We start from the raw sequence: 22428 nt of genomic DNA on the forward strand, positions 1-22428 counted from the left end.
AATCGCGACTATAACCACGAACCCCTGCCCCTTGTGTTGCGAGTCAGGCACGCTGTCCCTATAGGCACGCTCGTTCGACTTCGTTGAAGGGAGAACTTGTGTATCTTGTGGTGTGTGTATCACGAGGTCTGGTATGCCTACTGGTGTTTGATAATGAGTGTGTGTACTTAGGAAGATATACTAATTAAGAAAGAAGCCCCGCCGCGGTGGCTCAGTGGTTACGGCGCTTGGCTGCTGACCCGAGAGCCGCGGGTTCGATCCCGGCCGCGGCGGCCGATTTCGATGGAGGTGGAATTCTAGATGCCCGTGTACTGTGCGATGTCAGTGCACGTTAAAGAACCCCAGGTGGTCGAAATTTCCGGAGCCCTTCACTACGGCGTCCCTCATAGCCTGAGTTTCTTCGGGACGTTAAACCCCAATAAACCAATAATTAAGAAAGAAAGTAGCAAATAACCATTAATGGTGTGGCGTCATACACTTATGGCGGAGCTTCAGTGCCCCCCTAATTTTTGCTACAGTATTACAAATCATCCCCACCGTGCAACAGGTGCTGTGCTGACCGATGTCGTGGATTGGAACAGACAACCGCGAACTATCAGCGTACGCCCATTAAAAAGAAATTCTTATAAGGGGAAGGGGGTTAATGAGACATATTCGGTGGGTGGACAAGGCAAAGCGGAAACCGCCGCATTTTAATGGTCGTTCACTTCACCATGTACTGAAAGGGACTGGAAGGGGGTGCGACAAGTTGGGTTGTCCTCTTCCCAGTTTATACTTATATTGCCGGCGCACAGGAGACGATTTCTTCCTTACTCTCCAACTTTTTTTTTTTGTCGCGCTGGTGCGATTACAGGCGCCTTATTTGATGCGTGAGTTCTCATTAGACCTTTCCTCGAATGTTGAAGAAATATCCTACAGTTTGGAGCTTTTTCTGTGCATTGCTTTGATCCTACCCAGTCTAAAGTTACACAAGAAAATTTTCTGTCGTCACAACATACTTTTTGTAGTATTTCTGCATGAACTTATGGTAACAAGAGAAACTTTTTTACTTTACTTCTGCCATGGACTTGTAACAAGAGAAACTTTTGTAGTACATTTCTGTCATGAACTTGTAACAAGAGAAACTTTCGTAGTATGTTTCTGGCATGAACTTGTAGTAACAATAGAAACTTTTGTAGTATTGCTGGCATTAACCTGTAGTAACCATGAACATGTAGTAATAACGGAAGCTTTAGTAGTAACAACAGAATTTTCGGCAGTATTAGTCGTAGCGACAGAACTACAGAAAAATGGTACAAAAAATACTGCATTACTCTAATAAACAGCGCGAACTAAGACGAGCACACAAGAAAAGAAAACGGACGACACAGCGCTGACTAACAACTGAGGGTTTATTGCTGATCATACAAGTATAAATACATAGATGTCGGCAGAGAGGGAAAGGTATACAAAGTGCAAAAAAAAACAAAAACAAAAAAAAACATAAATGTGACAACAGCAACAGAAGCGCTCTAGAAATCAGCGGAGATTATCAGCCCCCAGGAGTGACAGCTCTTTTTGCAGTAGTGTTAGCGAAGGAGTGCTTATACATGCATTTCCCTGCTTGAATATGTTGTAGGCCTCGATAATTTCCCTCGCAGTTTTTTCCCGATTTTTGGCAATGACCTTAGTTTCATGATATAGCCGTACGCACTGTTTTTTCTCTGTCTTTGCCCATTCACAATCCCGGCAATGAATGCCGAGGTGACCGGAAACTACTTTTGAGACTGTATAGCTGTGTTCGCTCAGCCTTTTATTCGCTGTGTTCGCTCTGCCTTCGTTCGCACTGTTTATTCAAGATGCTTAACCAACTAGCCCGCCAAAACGTGTTAACTGCATTACTGCAGAAAAGTACCACGACACTATAGTCGTTATGATGTTTTGTCGCATGTTTGGCACCATTCTGTCGTTTTTGTTGTTTTTTTTTATTGGGTAACGTGCTGTTACATGTAAACATGTGTCATCGATGCGCAGATATTCCTAACAATGGTGAAGTTTCTAGGTGCCAGAGACGCGACTGGTGGACGAGCTTCTAAAAGTTCTATAACTTCTCTCTTATTGCCACCAGCGAACGTAATAGTGATCGCTATTATTTGGCGTGTCTTTGTATTCAAACCGCGACATACTGAACTGCGCACTTCCCTACAATTGGAGTTGTTTATATAAACTAAGCGGGAATTTTATGTGTTACGAAACCCTGATAAAACCTTTACACATTAGGCATACGAAACGAAAGACTATTCAGACAGGGAACAGCGCGCGCACGCGAACTCTATATATCACCCACGCATCATGCAGACGTTTCGAACAATTGTAAGATGTTTTCAATTGAACTAATACCATCATAAGGACTTTATTTGATTGAGAGTATTGCATTACGGATGAATACTTTCCATTCGTTTGCGTGTTCCCTGCATGCTTTGTCAGTTATAAGTGTTCAACAAATGACCAACCAGCCCAGTAGCCCACTTTTCTGAGTTACTGTTGCGCATTATACTCGAGGTAGAGCGCATCGTGGTGCTGCCAGCAGCTGAATATTGCAGTGGGTGCATTGAGATAACGTGTGATTACTGTTGTCTGAGCACAACTGCGGCGATTCCTCTCTGCAGGACCTGCGCACGGTCGGCGGCGGTGTGACGAATTGTAAATTGCGCGGTGAGGTGCACATGCGCGTCTGCTGCGTCGTTCCTCCGGTGTTTTCCCTTCTGCGCTCATCCGCTAGAAAACAGGACAGGATGTCGACAGACTTCCTTTGGATTTCCTGCATAGTCGGGCGATGTACGGCATTTTTACCTCCTGCGTGCGGCGGCTGTGGCTGTGTAGTCGAGCAGGCTGCATGGCTACATTCATCGAGGACTGCGAACGCAGTTCAGCAGCCTTTTCGATGAAACGCAAGAGACTGCTGTTTTGTGGACTGCAGAGTACAGCGCTCGAGTTCACATGTAGACTACAGCTTGATGCCTTGTGACATGCTTGTTAGGGGATAGTAGTTGCGTTCACTTACGAGCAATGTACGTACAGGCGCCCACAAAAGTTTTCGGAACAGTAAAATTACGACAAAACTTAATTTCTGAGCAGTTTCAGCACGCATTCATGAAATGACGGATGAACTCCGTACTTTCCTTCCCGAACAGCACGATGCACTTCTTAATGCCTGGCTGTGCCTCTGCATAGCGAGAAAATTGAGGATTCTTCGGATTTCAGCGTTCCGAAAACTTTTGTGGGCACCTGTACAGGTTCCCAGAGCAGGGGCGGATTTAAATGGGAGAGGGGGGTCGCCCCCACCGCTCACAAGTGAGAAATTTTACACGGAAAAACCATGCCTGGCCGCATTTTTTAAAGGAAAAAGTCGTAGAATGTATAAACTAAATTGTCCCCAGCGCCCCCTCCAAATGTGACCTACAAACCCGCCCCTGACCCAGGGAAGCTTTAGGGGAACAGGGAAGCCAGGAAAGGCTTGACAGACCAAGCACGCAATCACAAGGTGCAAGTTGCTTGCGAGACCTGCACAGTGCACCCGTCAATGTCAGGCCGCGACTCCTGGCAACGAGGAGATTCAGCCTTTTCATGGCTTCCGTGTTCAGAAAGCCTCTGTGCACACTTGTTGGTGGAATTAATTGCGTTACATGGACAACAAGGGCAAAGAAGACGAGAGAACGGCCTTCTTTCCATCGTCTTTCGAGCAGCGCAGTTACTCCAACAATGCACTCATTGAAAGCCCCCAGTTGTTGACAATGCTGATACATACGTAGCTTTCCACATTTGCTGTAAGCGCCTTAATTTTCGCGTTTTCCGCGAATCATAGAGACCTTGGGGAATATTGGCCTCGCGAATAATTCGGGAAAAGTGAGCGCTAAGGGGCGTATATATCACTGTCACGGGTTCGGTGACTACGCGACATCATCACCGAGTCCTGACCATGAGAGGGTGGCCGTTTGATGCCCGGTGTAGCCGGTAAGCAAACGTAGTGAATGAGACCGAGGCGTGTTAAGAGGTAACAACAACAAAACAACGTTTATAGTTTCGATTGAAGAATTCGGCAGCTTTCACAGACACGTAATGTACGTTCTACAAAACAATGGCGGGAAACACATAGCATTAAATACACTGAATTAAGTTATACATTGAATATGTCTACACAGGTCAGAACACAAGTGAGCCCCAATTAGCTACAGTCGATAAAAGTTTAGAAGGGGAACAAACATACAGTCAACTGGGGAGCGCGGCTGCAGTCCATCCACAAACATGCAGTCAGTGCGGCCCCCGAAGGCGACGTCCTTCCAGAGCAGCTTGCGGTTTCGAGGATGCGGTGCGGAGGCTCGGAGTCCTGGGAGTTCGCGGCGGCAGCGTCTCCACCGACGAGCGGACTGAAGTTCGTTTCAGTTCCTGCCCATACGGCCCCCTTTTAAAGTCGCACTCGCGGCGCCACAGAGTCGGTGTCGAAAAAGCAAACACCAAAAAGCGCAGCAAGAGCACGTAGGCACCTACACTTTGACACTGCATGGCCGCCATCTTGCAGGAGGAAAAATTGACGGACAACTAAAAAGAAGCCCTAGGCTTCGACTCTGGATTCGGTGACCTTGGAACAGCAAAAAAAGTAAAACACAACCAAAAAGGCAGTCACGTACGCCCGCAACTTCTTTCCTCCTATTGGTCAGCTCAAGTCTTCGGCAGTATTGGGGCCGACCTTGAGCCGGGAAAAAGTAAGAGATACATACATGGTCTGTTCTGAAAGTAGTAGGACTCATTTTCTTAAACAAAATTTATTCAAGAGAATAGTACAAACGACTACAATTTTTCAAGGTAGCACCCTTCCGCACCTACACGCTGCTGCTAATGAGTTTTACAGTTTTCGTACGCCTTCAGGAACGCCTGGACCGGAATGCTGTTTAGCTCCCTCGTCACGGCCTGTTGAACCACCTCTACCGATCCGTGATGCTTCCCCTCGAGGGTCGATTTTATTCTCGGGAATAGAAAAAAGTCTGGCAGGGCCAAGTCGAGGCTGTAGGGGTGCTGAGACAGCGATGCCGCCTTGTGCTGGACAAAAAATCTGGGTCCTCATTCAGATGACGAAGAAGATCCTACCGGTTGGCCTTTTCCTCCTCTGACAACACTCCCGGCACCAACTTCGCGCACGCTTTCCTCATGGATAAGTTTTCTGTCACGATCCCAAAAACTTGGGTTTGAGGAATGCTAAAGTCATCAGCAATCATTCTGATACTCATTCTACGATCACTGTTAAGTAAATGTTTCCCTCGCTACACATTTTCGTTGGTCTTGCTGGTCGAAGGGCGTCTGAAGCGTCTTCCTCCACTCTTTCTTTACCTTCTCGGAAAAGCTTGTGCCTATCGAAAACACCTGATCTACCCATGGAAGCGTCACCGTAGGCCTCCTTAATCATGTTGTGAGTCTCTTTGCCCGTTTTACCAAGATTTACTCAAAATTTGATCGCGTATCGCTGATCCAGTAAACGCTCGACGATTCTGCGTGACGAGACGTTTCGACAGGGGTTCACAGTACAAGCGACCTCCTCTCTTTAACGGCCGAGACCCGACTGTCGATTTTCCCCAGCATTCCCAATATCCCCCTTCAACGATCCTGCACGCGCAGTCCACCTCTCGTCCGCCCGTTGGCCCAGGAAAAAACCAGTCCTACTACTTTCAGAACAGACCATGTAAAACATGCAGCGCGCACGTCTCCGCCTGCGCAGTGCGAGGGGGTTGTCTAACTAACTGAAACAGCGTGCATGTATTCGTGTTCTTCCCGAGACACATACAAAGAAACGTGGACGCATCAGTTTTATACAAACAAAAGTAATTTACAGGTTGCCGCCACTTCTCTGACAATCACCTCCTTCGCGAAATTTAGTACTCGCAAAATATTCCGAAATTACGACTTTATCCGAATTTGCGAAATATTGAGCTCGTTCTCAGCTATTCTAGCGATGCCCGTCGCGCGAAGTGCATTGGAGCTTTTCAAAGGTCTGGGTAATAATAATGGGTCTCTATGTAGTACACTGTATAGTGCTAGAAGCAGGCCGTGGAAAGAGAGCTACGGATTAATTTTCATCACTCCGAGTTTTCTGACGAGCACCACAATCAGAGTCCACGAGATTTTTTTTTTTTTTTGTTTTTTGGCACTTCGCGTGTGTCGAGGTACAGCCGCTGCGGCCAGGTCGGATCCGCGAACTCGTGCTCAGAAAACGAACAGCAATGCGAATCCGTGAAGAGGCTAGACAAATATTTCAGACGTGGCAGAAGGACTTGCGCCTTCGCGCAGCACAGCCGCACGAGCCATTCAAGACGTAGGGAAGTACCTCACCCTCACTGCTATGGCGTGACTGGCGTCGACACAACTCGAGGAGTGCAGTGGACGGACGGAAGCCTAGCTATCCCCGTGGTTGATCGCGCACCGCCCTACGTCTCGCAGATGGACACTGCTCGCGTGTCCTTAACGCGTGTAATTGACTGCTGCGGCAAATGCCCCTTAAAGGAGTTCCCCTAGCCAATGGCGTTGGCCGATTGTTAGGACATCGCGGCTGCATTTGCTAGCGTGACATCGCAGGTGACTGGCAGGGGAATAATCGCAGATTAACCGGATTATCCTCAACATCATGACAATCGGTCAAAGCCTCCCTGGAGGGCCTCCTTTTAGGGGCATTTACCGTTACGCGTTACTTCTTGAGTTGTATTCGACTATAGTAACTCGTGTGCCGTCGATATGCTCGCGGAAACGACAGCAAACTGAAAATTGTCGCCGAGTGCTGCTATTTTGCTGCAATCTATACTAAACATGCTTTGCAACTTCTTTTTTTCATGCATAGACCACAAACAGAAGCTGAACAAGGTTTTTCAGCTGCAGTCGGCAATGTCAAGTAAGCAGAGCGTAGAAATGACGGAAGATGACACTAGACGAATGCTGTGTTGCACTGTTTGAGTGTCGCGTCAGCCCTTGCTACGTCCCGTATCGGGTGATATCGCACCAGCTAGCTCAGATCCCAACTGCCATGCAGCAGGTGTAAATCCTGCCCTCGCAGCAGGTCGCTGTGCGCCCGCGTTGCCGCACGTGCGTTCGCGCGAGTGCCGGCCCAGCCCCTTGCATGGCGCGCACAGCGAACTTGGCAGGCGGGAAGGCCACCGGAGGCGCCGCCGGCCGGCAGTGCCCGCGACGGCCACCGCGTCGGCGCCAAAGCCGCGCAACGGGCTGCTACGGACGCCGCCGGTGGACATGGCGTCCAGAGGTGGCTGCGAGGTCGAGTACACCTGCAATAGAAGAGCAGCGTCTGCCTCAGGAGTACAGATAATGGCATCACCACCTCAAAGGCTCGCTGGACGGACCGCAGCAAATCCGTGCGAAGAGCTGAACGATGCCATGTGTCGATGTGCTGAAAATAGGAGACAGTGCCATTGTTATCATATTCTGTATAAGATATAGTGATAGCGTGTGTTGAGAACACTGGTGATGCTGATTTCAAGGTATAGAGCTGGCCACGACTGAATTTTCTGGTTAAGATTTCACTCGCAGTGCTGGCATGCTAGCCCTCGGTTCAGAAGTCTTAGCGCGCCAGGTCATCAGGAGAGGCCGAAGTGCGATAGAATCTCGCTGAACTTCTCGGCGCACCCAGATAGGGATAATTTTCGCACTTGGTACATGGACCGCAGTTGGACATTGTGGTACCACGCAGTCCCGCGCGGGCGCTCCACGTCATCTACGGCCGGCGAACCCCACGTATGGAGGGTACTGATAAAGTCGCTGGACCGTTCTTCGCCACAGCGCTTACACGTGAGCGACAGTTCTGCAGCGCTCTTAGCGAATTATTTGCTGGCCACAAGATCTGTGACTGTGAGACCTTAGGGGGCAGTCGGGCCACTGTAATAAACACCGGCGGTCACACGACTATGTTCGTACCTGTTGTGACTCTGGACGTCTGCGCACCATGGACGCTTGGAGCCGCGCGTAACTCCTTTGATGATTTGCACAATCTCTCTTTCTTCGTTTATTTTCGCCCAATAATTCGTGACCTGTCGTGGTTGTTCAGCTGCACGTGTGCAAGACATTGTCGGTTCGTATTTGAACGACAGTTTAGAAGAACTTCTTGTTGGGCGAGTTGGTGCATTGCTTTGAAGAACCACGTTGCGCTATAAAAAAGACAGCCACAGGAAAAAGCCAAGGAGACAGAAAGAGCGCTCTTTCTGTCTCCTTGGTTTTTTCCCTGTGGCTGTCTTTTTTATAGCGCAACGTGGTTCTTCAAAGTATTTGAACGAGAAGTGCTCTTTCACTTCGGTAGAAGTTTCAGTTCAGTTCGCGGGTTCTTTCGGTTCGTTGCTCAGTCGCGCTTTATGTGAAGGAATCGGATTGCTTTCATATACGTATTCTTGTGTAACTCTCAAATTCACGCACGGCACCTTCGAAGAAACATTGAAGGAATGTCGTGTCCTCAATTACTGCGATCGGCGCGGTAGCACAGGCTCGAGAGCGACCGCCAGCTCAAGCAGTGTGTAACCTACTCCATGTTTGCTGTCTGGGCAGACAAACCATGATGTGACAGGCCATCTTGCTGCTTCCCATTAATTGGGCAGTCTTTCCGCTTATTGCCCGCAGGTCACGTAGCCGGATGCGCAGAAGATGCAATCAATTTCTGCATTTTTCTCTTTCCGTTCGTCACAGGTTCCTGCCTTAAGATGTCAGAATATACGCCTCCAACTCTGAGTTGTTTCAAGCAAACTTGATCCAAATAGTCCTATAGTTTGGCGAAGTACTAGTCAGCGTTTTCGATTACTCATTATCTCGCTTAAAAAGCTTGCCTGCAGTTAACAGCTTCAGGATGCAGACTAATATAAACGTCAGCAACCGCCTTTCAGCGCTCACCGGAGGAAATGAATGAAAAACACGGGAAGCATTGAATGTTGTGATAAAATATAACCCTTTCCTAGAGAATTGATTCGGAATTCTCGTATGCTTGAAACTGCGTCTGGCTCACCGTAACCAAGCGGCCTACAATGAAGTAATGAAGGAATAAATTCAAATCGCTGCAACTTTCGACAGTGGAGTCGATAGGCTGTGTGATTGTTCCTTCCACATTTCGGATTGTCTGCAGCAAATGAAAGCAGACGAGTATTTTACTCCAGCTGCTTACTGCGTTATGCCTGCAATGTTTCTTCTCTTATGTTTGTTTGTTTGGCTTTCAGGCTGGAAATCAGACGCCAAGAGCGGAGTATATGTCTCAACTTAGTGCACGGACCTGGGCAGTTTATGAATAATGGCTGCGATAACCCTGTTAAGAATAGTGCTGACCTGACAGGTGTAGACATTGTTAATTACGGTAAACTCCTGCCCACAGACAGCTGCTGACGCAGGAATGCAATGACTAACCATCAGCATCTGTCAAGCTTATCGTATCAGGGTCGTCCTCCCTTCATCTCCTGCACGTTCCCCACGCCGGGATGCATATTTTTCTTTTATGCGAAACCTCTGTTTAGAACTACGTGTTCGTCCCAAATGACGCCGAGCTGATCAGGCCAATGAGATAGCTTCATAACTCGAAAGGTCGCTGCGATCTAGCTGTAATACCCTGGTGGACCTTTGCACGTATTTCTCCTTCGGCGCAAAAACTGCACGACGAACAGCCCCGTGCGCCCGTGCTGTTAGACGAACCCTGACAGGATTGCGTTAGTTTCATATCTCTGTCGCCATTTTCGGTCGCAGCGGAGTTTTTGCGCCTTTGCGGTACTTCGTATTCCTGCGTGTGTCATTGACCTGGACGGGCAAGTTCTCGCTTTGGATTTTGCCCGAGCAAGAACATCATCGATGTGCGTTCTGGCTTTGTTCCCGGGGAACCGATTCGAGGACTTTGAAAGAAGCATATTCCGAATGCTCGATCAAGTTACTTTGTACAAAAAGCGCATCACAGTTGTGTGCAATTCAACCAATAGTTTCCTGCTTGCAAGAGTTTTGTACCTAGAAGTCCTTCTATAGAGTACCCCTCGAATACTTGCGAATACTTCGAGAGATAATCGCATACAGTGCGGGATTAAATGTGCACGTCCGGGGTTGTTGGCAATAAATTGACCTTCCCCAACACGGCGACCAAGAAAAGACAACTTCTCGTGTTCGTTTGTGTACTTACTCAGAGTTGCATTGGTCACTGCGCTGTAGAAACGCAACTTACCGACGAGAACTTTCCCTACCGATAACGTCTCCGATGCGCCCTCTGAATCGGATCGAGCGGCGTTTCCGAGGCGCTATAGATCCCAGTCAATTTCGATAACGCCATCCAACTGGGCCTTCAGCGCAAAACGCAATGAATTAATGTGATTTCTGCTGCTCTCGGTTTCAAGGCCCCAGCATCGGAGCCCTAAACTCGGCCTGATGAAACAGTATGCTGTAGATCATGATTATGGCGGGAGGTTGCAAGCGGGATGCTTGAACGTCTAAAGGCAGGTTCGGGAGCAGAAGTGGCGTATACCACGAGAGATTCGACTAAAGCGCATTGTAACACCATGCCACGACAGCGCCATGTGTCGAGACAGCCGAAAGGCACGCCAGTTGCCCTTCAAATTCAGCGTCGTAAAATTGTGCTTGCGGCAAACCCATAAGCAGCCATAGTTATTGTGAATTATCTACGCAGTGGATCATATGACGGGTGGTCCGTTCTGTGAAGGGGGCCTGTGTATACTTGTCTAATTCCGTTTTAGGCGCACTCCACTTCTACTAAACCCTTACGAGAGCAGGCTTGCTTCCATACTTTTTTTCCTCAGTCGATCTGCCAATGTAGAACCGGCGTTTTAAGTCACGCTCCCTGTGCGAGAAACAGTAATCGCCAGTTGGCAACGACGCTATAGCGCGACAAGTGACGACTATAGCCAAGAACTTTTTTTTTTCTTCTAACCAAGTACAGCTGTGTGAGGCCCGAGCGGCGCGCTTAAACTCAGTTCTTCGCGTGCGCTGCTTGCCTGCAGCATATTCTTCGCCATTAAGGCTCGAGCGATATTAGCATTAAGTGCGACAGCAGCCCTCTCCCCCTTTCAACATACTAGCCGAGGAATTAGACGCCAAAAATATCTGCGAGCGCCGCTTTCAGCCGCATGAGGACGATCAATATTTATCGAGAGAGGAAAAAAAAAAAAAGTGCAGCTGCGTTGATCTTACGGATACCGACGAAGCAGGTTCGATACCCCGCCGTGCGGCTCCGTTTCATCGAGGGTCAGGTGCCAAGAAACGGCTGCGTGTTCGTATCTCTGGGCGTGCCGTTGCAGGCCGTGCGTTGCTGCTTCGGGACACGGTGCCCGCGATTGTCTTGGCGCAGTTGACTTTCACCGCGGAGGCGCGAGCTGCGCTTTGCGCCACGTGTGCGGCGAAACACGACCGTTGACGAGTTCCGTCGCAACGGCCGACCAGAGGTCGGGCGTGCGCTGCCGCGTCCGATAACTGATTACGCTCGGGGTCGAGGTGCGCCTGTGGTTTTTCGCTATCAGGCGAGATATCTCGCTGTTTTATGCGGCCAAGCGCATGACTATAGCGCGAGGTTTCGCTAGCGTGCTAAAAGCGCTCAGTCGTGTGCCCATAGCGGCTGGCTACGAACGCGCAGGAGAGCCAGCTGCAGCTGACCATTTTTGGCGGGCTTTTAGTACGCGAGCATTTTACAGGGGCTCAGAATACGGGCTGCTTGGTCCGTGGGATGAGCGAAAATGACGCGTCAAGATGCCTTCCTTACTGCTACGGCGGCCTTGGCGCTCTTTGTCTAGGTCGGGGGATATTTACGTTTGAAAAGTACGCGGCGAATACGCGCGACCAACTGCGGTCGACAGCGCAAACGCAGCAGAAAGGGTCTTAAGAGCCGAACACCTGCGATGACTTTCAAGGAGGATAGGTGACTTGCATGGTAGAGTAAAGGGGGGGGGGGGGGGTTGAGGAAACACAGAGGAAGCACATAGATTCGGAAGCACAGTGGATCTGCATTGTCGGCGGATTAAGTGTCCTGTTTCCCACGTTGTGCAAACAAGGAGCACACATAGATTCGTTTTTTTTTTTACTTTCCGCGCTTGTAAAGGCTTTTCCTTCGGCAGATGACATCATTGCAAGTGGATGACATTTAACGTCTCCACGCAAAGTTCGAAAGGCACCGGAACAGATTTCGTCATGCCAGCATAAAAAGTGGACTCGCTACGCACATGGCTTCGTTTCATTTTTCCTATCGACTATCAAGGCAGAAACTTTACATACTCTGGAACTTCTCGTCACGCTCATCTTCACGGTAGTGATAACAGCAAAGGAAAAAAAAAAGAAACGGGGTGGGAAGAAAAAAGAAAAATTACTCGCATTTATATTCAACCTGTCACCGCGATTTCCGTTCACATTCGAGCACGATATTCATCGAGATTGCCGTTTTGGGCTGTGTTCAAGGCAAGCTTCGTAGTTTTCTGCGATTTTAAAAATCTTTGACCGTCGTTGGGAATGTTAGGCAGTGAAAGAAAAGTTTAAATGGTGCAGGAAGGGCAACGCTATGATACCAGCGACAGATGCCCTTCGGTTCTCGAAGCTCATGCTTCGTAGACTACAGAGCACATGACAGGGAGCCGGTGGCCCCCCTCGGCACCCCCCCATTTTCGGTAGCGTTATCCTTCAACTTCATACTTCGCAACGCTGCGTTGCCCCTGCGTTGGCCGCTAGGAACGCACGCACTTGACGCACGCACAACAGACAGACAGACAGGCACGGCCGGCGAACAGACGCACGCACAGTGGCAGTGCGCATGCGCGCCAGCAGACGCGGGCGAGTCCAAGTGGGGCGAGACTGCCAGGGGTGTGCCGGTAGGCGCTGGTGACGCTTTGGTTGAGTCGCGGTGCGGAGGGGCGGCAAAGAGAGGGGTGGGGGAGCGTGGATATTTCGTAGCAGGATTGCTCGGCGAGTAAAAATGCGGTTCAAGGGAGAGGGGAAAGAAGCAGCAGAAAGGTCGTGTCGGTGGAGGAGGGCAGACGCGGAGCCGGGAAGAGGTAAGCAAGGAGACAGGAGGCCGCTCAGAAGAGGAGCGTCTCGGTGAAAGGGGTCGGGAGAGGAGGAAAGCGAGAAGAATGGCACAGGCGGGCGAAGCAATGACAGTCAAGCCGGCCTTTGTTGCCTCCCGTTGAAGGTCTGTCGGATGGTTAGGCTGTTGCGCGGGCCGGATTACACAGACCGAAGAAACCCGAGTCCAAATTTTATGTCTGCATCGCCGGCCGGCGCCCCAGAGTCAACGACGATAACAGAACAGTAGCTGTGTAACGCAATTTTATGACAGGCGGCTGCCCTTGCGCTGCCCAACGGCTGGCCAAACACGGCACCTGAGAGATGCCCAACCGCTTGGTGCTGGCTACACGCTCTGAAGTAAAGGTGTTGGGGGGGGGGGGGGGGGGGGGGGGGATCAGCGTGGCGGAATAAAGAGAATGAGGTTTCTGGGATTGTGTGTACTGAAGAAGAACGAGGAGCGACTGAATGGCAGAAATCGCGAGGTGACCGCATGTATCTAAGTCACTCAGCATTTGCGAATCGAGTTATTTCTAATTAGCCCGCGCAGTGTATGCCTGACTTCAACGAGGCAGCGCTTCGTTATGACCCTGGTAACAAGCGCCTCAGATTTCCGGCAGCGGCACCATAGCGGATAGGCCAATGACCGGAGCAGCAGTCTTTTATGCGACTGGATGCTTCCCTCGGCGTCGACTTCCGTCGAGCTTCAAAACGCAAGTGTTTGTGCACTGCCCGAGCTACCTCTGGATCAGGAGTGTCAGCCTGGCGGGCCACACTGCCTTTCAAGGCTTGTTTGCTCGAAATACCCAGAATTTTTGTAAAAAGAAGTATGGCACTCATTCCAGACAAGCTCTTTTTCGGCTGTGCAATGCGTACGGTATGCGTACAGTCGTTGCATATTTCGAAGTTTCACTTGGCTCAGTCAGTGTTTACGTCAAATCCAGATTTAGCCAGGAAACATTGAATGATAACTGCGTCACACATTACTTAAGCTGTATAGCATTCGGCAAGCATGGGATGAGAATGTGAGTTACGAAGAGGTCTCATGACGAAACACTGGCTAACGCATTAAGCTGATGTGAGACTACAATGCGGCAAACCTGCTTTTATTTCATGCTGGACCCGTGAAAGAAGCAAACGAGAAAAAAAAAGCAGAAAGAGTACAAGCAGAGCTACACGTGAAATGATGTGAAACCATGCAAAGTGTGAGGACGAGCCACATTGATGGCATCCCAGATAACTAATACAGGCTGTGAACTGGACGCCAATGCATTTAACGTTCCCTTGCCGTTCTGTTCTGGCCAAAAGCACTCAACGAGAGTGTACTGTCCCTTTAGCAGGAACGCTTCCAATGGACCTCCAGTTGCTACAAGCCTCTGAAAAAAAGTATGAGAAGGAAGCCCAGTAAGACATCGTGTCTTGATTCTCGTACGTGTCACACTATTGATAAGAGTAGATAAGATAGTTTCGATTGGCATGCTTTAGTAAAAAATACATGCCATGAAGGCTGGCAGCATCACCGACGACGGTCGCAATATAAGGTGCAGGAATTCATGAAATCCCCAGCGGAGAATACTGTTTTCTGAGAGGGAAAGAACTCTCATACACTGAAAAAAAAAAAAAATCGCTGTTGGGGCGTTTCCAACTACCTGCCTGTACGCTTTTCAAAATACTCCTTGCCACCGGTGAGGCAACATCGCCTCAGTTGTTTTAATAACGGAAGGCTTCCCTTATTAGAACAATCGCTGGGATTTAATTGTGACCGTTTTATTTTCTCCCGATGTTACAGAAGTCTGGGGTATGTGCAGCAGAAGTTTTGTGCGGAGGTTAAAAGAGCCAATTTAACCTCCCTGCCTTTCCTCTCCTTCCTCCACCTAAAAGAGCCAACGACACCAATTACAAAGGATGCGGATTGTTATGCAAAACAGGACTAAATTTGCTTTCAGGAGACGGACACGAGTACGTACATAACCAGCTCAGAGAAGACATGAAACGTTACTGAGCATGGACGTACCTGTTCTCATGCTCATACATGCCTAGGAACACGTCAAGGAGATTTACTTCGATCCAAGCTCCAATTTTCCCATTCAGAGGTCACTCGAGTGACTTCATTCCTCAATTGCTGCGCCACTTTAAGTTAAAATTGTTGAGTTAAAGGAAAATAAGTTGTAATTAAGTCGGTGTTGAAAGCAGAACTTCGTTTAAGCCTTCGATTGTATACTATTCAGAATGTAGAAAATCTCGAAATTTCACATTTCTGGACCTTCCTTTCTGCACACCTCTGTAGTCTCCTAACAAAAAAAAAAAAAACTTTCTGAGTTGTGTGAACTATACTCCTGCGCGAGAAACCGCCAAGTCGGTTACGTGAGATTAGCACAAAGTCCGATTCGCGAAATAATGGAGCAGAATGGGACCAAATTTAAGACGTCAGATGACGTCCACGGTTGTGAAAATGGACGCGAAGTAAATGAACGGGAGGGAAAATGTGTAACAGCTGCGGAGCGAAAATTCGTACCGCCGAAGTCTCCGTATTTCGTCTTCACCGAGATGCAGCCACCTCGTCCGGGAAGGGATCCCGTGATGTCGTGTTCTGAAGAGCACCGAAGCCACCTTGGCATGTATAATCAACGTGGCTCACCACTTTAGGCCAACCCTGGTAGCACAAAATGCCGCCAGAACGTTGTGGCAATGTCACCAATGTTTATAATTTTGTACAGCATACTCTAGCATTGCAGCAACGTGCCCATAAGTTGGTCAGAATGTCACTGTCTGCTAACATTGCAGCCACGTGCTCAGAAATTGGTTAGCATAACATACCATCTGCCATCTTTGGAACAACATCGAGAAGCAACGTTGAGGCAATATAGCCTGTTGAACGTTATTATAATGTTTGAATCATAACAATTAAGCAACATTACAAATATATTTTAAGGCGTCCCTCATAGCCTGAGTCGCTTTGGGACGTTAAACCCTATAAATCCTGTTCCAGAATTTTTCCGACTGTTGTTACAGTAAACATTTGTTTTTTTTTACTAGCAGCACTTTGCAACGAAACCTCTTTTATTGCGCCTGCTATAGATTGCACGCACAGCCCCATTAATTTAACAAAAAGCTTTGCTTATTATTCCCAGTTGCCACTGTCACCCTTGGCACAGCCTTCAGCGACGGCTATATAAGCTTGACTCCATGCTATCCGTTCGGAGGTGAGTATCGGTAGCATGCATGCAGCTCAAGTGTCGCTCGCTCGTTCTCGTTGGTCCTTGCAAAGCATTGTGATACTTTGTGAAGTGCACCAACTGGCAGGCCTGCATGCTCATGCAGGGTTGTTGAACTTTTCAAGAATGTGACGTTTAAGTTACGAAAAATTGTGGCAGTGATGCAGCATTGTTGTATACGAGGTCTGTTAGAAAAGTATCCGACCTTATTTTTTTTTGCGAACACCTGATGGGTATGAAACAAGCGCGCTTGCACCAGCAGACCTTGAACCGTCGTGCGCATGCACGAATTTTTTCCCGCCTGCCGATAGCGTCAGTCGCTGGGAGGCAGCGTTTGAGTGAGGTAGTGCGCAGTGCTCTCGTCGGTTTTTTATTGCAAGCAAAATGGCGGTGCGACAGGAGCAGCGCTAATGCATCAAATTTTGCCAGAAACGGGGCGACAGCCAAGTGGAAACCATTCGGAATATTTAGACGGTTTTCGGTGATGATGCTTAGAGCAGCACACAAATTAAGCAGTGTTACAACTGGTTTAAAGATGGCCGCATATCGGTGGAGAGCGAGCCACGCTCCGGTCGGCCATCAACATGCCGAAATGGCCAGGTCATTGCCGAAGTGAACGCTCTGGTGACGCGGGGCCGTCGTGTGACTATCCGAGAAATTGCGGAAGAGGTGGACATCAGTAGTTTTTCTGCACATTCCATTATCACCGAAGATTTGGCCTTGAAAAGAGTTGCGGCGAAATTCGCGCCGAAGCTGCTCACGGTGGAGCAAAAGCAGCTTCATGTTGAAGTCTCACAGGACACGCTGGATTCCACAAACAGCGACCCCGACTTCATCAACACCATAATCACTGGTGACGAGTCTTGGGTGTACGGGTACGACCCGGAAACCAAATCCCAGTCGTCACAGTAGAAGCATTCCACGACCCCAAGACCAAAGAAGGCCTGCCAAATGCTCAGCAACGTCAAAGTGATGCTGACTGCTTTCTTGGACTCTCGCGGTGTGCCACACCGCGAGTACGCACGCCCCAGGGTCAAACAATGACCAAAGAGTACAACAGGGATGTCCTCCGTCGCCTACGTGATGTTGTGCGGCGCAAGAGACCGGAGTTGTGGTCAACAGGAAATTGGCGCATCCATCACGACAATGCTCCTGAACATTCTTCGCACTTGATTAAGACTTTTTTGGTGAAAGACCAGACCCATGTAGTTCAACAGGCTTCTTACTTTCTTGATATGGCCCCCTGCGACTTCTGGTTGTTTCCCAAAATCAAGAGGTCATTGAAAGGAGCGCGATTTCAGACAAGAGAGGACATTATGGCTGCAACGACAGCTGAGCTAAACTCCATTCCGAAAAAGGCCTTTTCGGAATACTTCCAACAGTGGCAGCACATCTGGGAGAAGTGTGTTGAGTCCCAAGGAGACTACTTTGAAGGTCATTAGGTTTCCAACGCTCCAGTTATGCCATTTTTTTTTCTTTGGCCAAAGGTCGGATACTTTTCTAACAGACCTCGTATATGTCAAATGTGGGCACAACATCGCAGAAAATAATGCAGCAATGTTTTTGTACTTATGTTGCCTTGACATTGCCATAGGAGGACACTAGCCACGTTAATGCAGCCTAAAAAGGCTATATTGGTGCAATGTTCCAGCAGCAATTTGTGCTACTAGGGACCAGCTGCTTGTGCAAGAAAAGTACACGAGAGAACTGTGTGCTGTTCCGAGTGAAATTCCACTCCGAGACTTCCTGTGGTTTCTTTAATGGAAGGCTAGCTGAGCTGAAAGAAAACGGGAGCAACTCCCAGAGTTTTAGCCCTCCTGGCACGACACATTTTCTGTCATTTTTTGTTTGTTTCCTTCGCAGCAGATGATAAGAGAAAGGTCTCGCACATCTCGCCGGTATGCGATAAGGGAAGTAGGCCGTGCTTTCTCTCCTGTCGTTTGTCGGGCGCCATTGCTCCTTTTATTTTGCTTTTCTGGCTTCACTGCGAGCCATCCAGTCCGCGACGTTCGCTGTATGCACTCGCGTGAATACTCCGGAGGTCAGCGTTCGAGAGCAAAGCCCCAGCCGCGGTGAAAGCCACGCCGGGGCGATGTGTTCGCAATTAGGGCGCAATCGAGAGGACGGCTTTGCCTCTGGCCGTGTCGCCTCCGCTCTGCCGTGATCCCCTAGGTGGCCAGGGAGGCACATCGATCACCGCGCTCAGCAGCGCAACAGCCGCAGCGCGCTCTTTCTTATTTATGCTCTCCCATCCTTCGCATGATCCGCTTTGATGCTTCGATGTGACAACGTCGAAGGAGAGAGCTGCTTTCACGCCCGCCAGAAGAGTTTGAGAACGTTGTGTGCGTGTGCTGCTTGAACCATTCTTTCTTGTCCGCATCTGCGTACTATTTGCCGGCAGTCTCTGTGTCAGAGAGACTATACAGGGTGTTTCACATAACACTGTACGCAGTGTTTAAAAATAGGATTTTTGATTTAGAAGAGCGTTTTTTTTTTCAGCATATTGTTGTCAGCGGTGTAGTAGATCAGGATACAGCTAAGACGTTCTAACTAGCAGGTTGGTTAACTAATATGGAATAGTTAACTTTTTAACTGTACTGTTAGGCTCCTTAATTATTGAGAGGCGTGTAGGCCATGGTAAGCAATATCCGTATCCGTTTTTACAATTCCCAAAACGCGGTTACCCTCCGCGCTGTGGCCCAACAAAATTTTGCTGCATCGCGTCAAAATACATGCGCTTTCGAGAAGCTTGCAGACAAAGCTAAAATTTGTTGGGCCACAGCGCCGAGGGTAACTGCATTTTCGAAATTATAAAAACTGATACGGATATTACTTACGGTGGGCTACACGCCTCTGAGTAATTAAGGAGTCTAACGGTAATTGTTAGAAAGTTAACTACTCAATACTAGTTAGCCAGCCTGCTACTCAGCACGTCTTAGCTAGCTGTATTCCGATACACCGCTGGCAATGCTATTCCAAAAAGCGTTCTTCTAACTCAAAATGCTTATTTTTGATAATTGTGTAAAGTCTTGGGCGGAACACCCTGCATATACTCCCCAACAAACGCGGATGGAGCTTTGCCCATTTTCAGTCTGTCGCTCCATGCACACTGCTTCTGGTAGGAGAACGCGCTCGGCGATTGCATTCGGTCTATTCATAGACAGCGAGGTGTCGGTTTACTTTTGTTCTATAACAGCGAATTGTGATGGAGCGAGAGAGGGAAACACTGTTATTAAAAATTTTTAGTTCACAGACGACACGTCCATGTAGTTCCTCAAATTCGATGACTCGTTTGATGTGGGCAACCAAGACGCTGAAAAAATCGTTTGCCCGATCTTACGGGTAATGCAAAAACGATCTTGCGCTGTGCGATGTCAGTGGTCATTTTAAAGAACCGCAGGTGGGCGAAATGATTCTGGAGCCCTCCAGTACGGCACCCATTAAGGCGAAAGCCTTTAATGCATCATCGTTGTCGACAGAAGGTTGTCAGCAGAAGGTTGTCAGCAGAGGTGTCACGCTTTTTCTAGTCAAACCAGAAAAAAAATCTTTGTGCACGATGGGATTCCAACCACCATCCTTCCGTTCTGCAGCCGAGCGTGCTAATAGCTACGCTACTTCCTGCCAACGCATATTTAGTTCTCCTTGTCTAGGACGCTGGAGAGTGTTTGCAGAAAGGCGTCGAATCAGACGGATGCCTCCCAAACGCAAATGCTTTCGCCTCACCGCACTTTAGGTCAACAAAGTTCCCCCTTGAATTTTTTTCTCTCTTCCTTCTTCCACTACCTCCTTCAATCTCTCCCTCACTGCGAGGTTCAGATGTCCACCGAGAATGCAAAAGATACTGTGTCCTTGAAACTGGCTTTTTGTCTTTTTCTCTTGGAACCATTCAGCAATGTGCCGCTCCTTCACCCAGCAACTTCCGTACTGCTTCTCTCCGAGAAAGCTGCGTCGTTTTCCGCCATTTTACTGTTCACCTTTTATTACAGTGGGAGGCCATCGAAGCGAACTCCACGAAGCGCGAACAGCGACGCTGCTCTTTCATTGTCTGCTTCGACGACCGCTTCCAGCTATAGCGCACTGGCTTGGCGCGAACATGCCTCCGCCGGATCGTTCACGCACGGGAGCAGCACTGCGCTGCTCTGACGGGAACAGACACGCCACTCGGGCGCGTTCGATAGTAAACGAATGAGATCTCGCGCGTTCTAAACAGCGTAAACAGATGAGCATTAGCTTTTATCGGCCCATGTGGCGCGTTTAACCATGTATGACGTCTCTACATCGCGTCATATGAGAAGAGACGAAATAGCGAGAGTTTCGGGCTCTGCTGTCAGTGGTTATAACAAAACGATGACAGCGGTAATTACTTGAGGCTCGCCGTCGGGAGTGCTGGTAATTTCTCTCTTCACCACTGCCTGTACAAAAAAGTTGGCGTTTTTACCGCGTGCATCTTTGGGTAGGAAACCCGGTAACTACGGAAGCCCGGGAAACGCATGGCGTTTCGAGTAGGCATGCAACGTCACTCAGTAGTTTGTAATAAGGGAGTAATTACTCATTGGCGCCCACCCAAGCGCAGCTATACGGCTAAAAGGAAAGCTGTACAGCTTCTACAGAAACTTCGCATTTCAAGAAAAATTCGTCGTGGTCCGCGGTTCGAACCCGGGACCACCGCCTCACCGGGGAAGTCGCTCCGCCAACAGAGCTAACCGGGACGGCTGGCATATAATAGGGCGAGAGCGAATTGATCAATAACTCGGCGTCCTGGCATATTCCTATTTTCACAACGTATGCTACGAATTTGTTCAATTTAATTTCTTCTGGTCTTCTGTGCTTAGCTGTACTTTTTCGCTTTAGAAAACTGTAAGCCGTATTATCACGAATAGAAGAATTCTCCTTTTGTTTCTTTTCTGAGGTTCATGTATCTGCTCCAAATTAACTTTTTTGGCTAGCCAGCTCTAAAACAATCTTGGCCATATCCCGCCACTGCGATCGCAGCTTCGCAGCACAGGAGGCGCGAGTGCCCACCACTGTTCCGCGGCTTCTCTCGCATCAGCTGAGCCGCTCGTTTATGATTCGCGACGATGGAGGACTCGGCGGACACATGGATATGATACTTGCGTGACTGGTCGCATGCCACAACAGATGTTCAACAGTCACAGTCACCCCCCCCCCCTCCCCCCCCCCATTTTTTTTTTTTTACTGTGCAGATAGCTGCAGAACGAAAGGGACACGTTGTCAACATTCAACAGATGATTACTTCCACACTGTGCACAAGGCACGCACATTTCACTTTTCCTAAATAGCTTTCCTCTGTGCAAATAATATACAGGAGACATTTCCAACTTCACTGTATAAAAAACAGCGAAATTTGTTCTCGGGTGCTATCCGGAGCAACCATTCATACTGACTTAACCTATACATCGTTATAACGACTCCCTCAATGAAGCACGATGAAGCCGTCAAGGTTACTTTAGGCACAGGAAATACAGCGATTGGCATAAATGCGCTCGCGCACAAACAGTTTATCATACTTTTCTTGCACATCTTTTAAAAAGGCGCCAATAGCAGGCCACTTTATTGCAACATTTAGGTCGGCAAGATACCGGCAACATGGTGTTTGCAACAAGGTCGCTTTACGCACAGTTTAGGACAATATTCAAGGAAATATTTCTTACGAAGCATTCCCGTGACTGTGTCGATATTTTCGCTTGTGAACAGTTTCGCCCCGTGAAAGCGTGGACGTAGCTGGTGGCATGGCTTCTGCAGTTATCGCTAGCCTATTCGTCCACCATGCTGTGCGGGGCGGTCGTAGTAGCTGTAGGCGTACCCGTCAATAGCGGTCACCCCTGTGGCACGCTCTACAAAACAGAAAACGAAAAACGGTCGAGACATACGGGACTGGTATAAATTGTAAAACATGGTCGCTTGCTCTCGTTTGTCTGCATTGACTTTGCCATACAGTGAAATACGACTTGAACGAGCTCCAGGCGGCCTTCAGGAAATGTTCGCTTGAGTGAAAGTTCGCTGATTTCATATAAGCACGTAGCAGCTACTCGTTTGGCGAACTGAAGTAAAATTCAAGCACACGTATTCCAATGGTTCCTGAAGACACTCGTTTCACAGTACTGAAAACTCCTCGCATATATTATGTACCTGCTGCCTTTGACAAAATGCA

The sequence above is a fragment of the Amblyomma mixtum genome, chromosome 3, assembly GCF_055824585.1.
Source record: "Amblyomma mixtum isolate Tamu chromosome 3, ASM5582458v1, whole genome shotgun sequence".
Lineage (NCBI taxonomy): Eukaryota > Metazoa > Arthropoda > Arachnida > Ixodida > Ixodidae > Amblyomma > Amblyomma mixtum.